This window comes from Symphodus melops (genome assembly GCF_947650265.1).
Source record: "Symphodus melops genome assembly, chromosome: 5".
Taxonomy (NCBI): domain Eukaryota; kingdom Metazoa; phylum Chordata; class Actinopteri; order Labriformes; family Labridae; genus Symphodus; species Symphodus melops.
The window spans coordinates 296,311-297,104 of NC_136695.1; positions in this window are offsets into that span (position 1 = coordinate 296,311).

A 794-nucleotide genomic window follows, 5' to 3' on the forward strand; every position below is an offset into this window, starting at 1 on the left:
TACTGAACGACCACGAGGGTTCAGTCTACTGAACGACCACGAGGGTTCAGTCTACTGAATGACCACGAGGGTTCAGACTACTGAATGACCACGAGGGTTCAGACTACTGAACGACCACGAGGGTTCAGTCTACTGAACGACCACGAGGGTTCAGTCTACTGAATGACCACGAGGGTTCAGACTACTGAACGACCACGAGGGTTCAGTCTACTGAACGACCACGAGGGTTCAGTCTACTGAACGACCACGAGGGTTCAGACTACTGAACGACCACGAGGGTTCAGACTACTGAACGACCACGAGGGTTCAGACCGCTGAATGACCACGAGGGTTCAGTCTACTGAATGACCACGAGGGTTCAGTCTACTAAACGACCACGAGGGTTCAGACTACTAAACGACCACGAGGGTTCAGTCTACTAAACGACCACGAGGGTTCAGACTACTAAACGACCACGAGGGTTCAGACCGCTGAATGACCACGAGGGTTCAGTCTACTAAACGACCACGAGGGTTCAGTCTACTAAACGACCACGAGGGTTCAGTCCACTAAACGACCACGAGGTTTCAGACTGCTAAACGACCACGAGGGTTCAGACCGCTGAATGACCACGAGGGTTCAGACCGCTGAATGACCACGAGGGTTCAGACCGCTGAATGACCACGAGGGTTCAGACTACTGAATGACCACGAGGGTTCAGTCTACTAAACGACCACGAGGGTTCAGTCTACTGAACGACCACGAGGGTTCAGTCTACTGAACGACCACGAGGGTTCAGTCTACTGAATGACCAC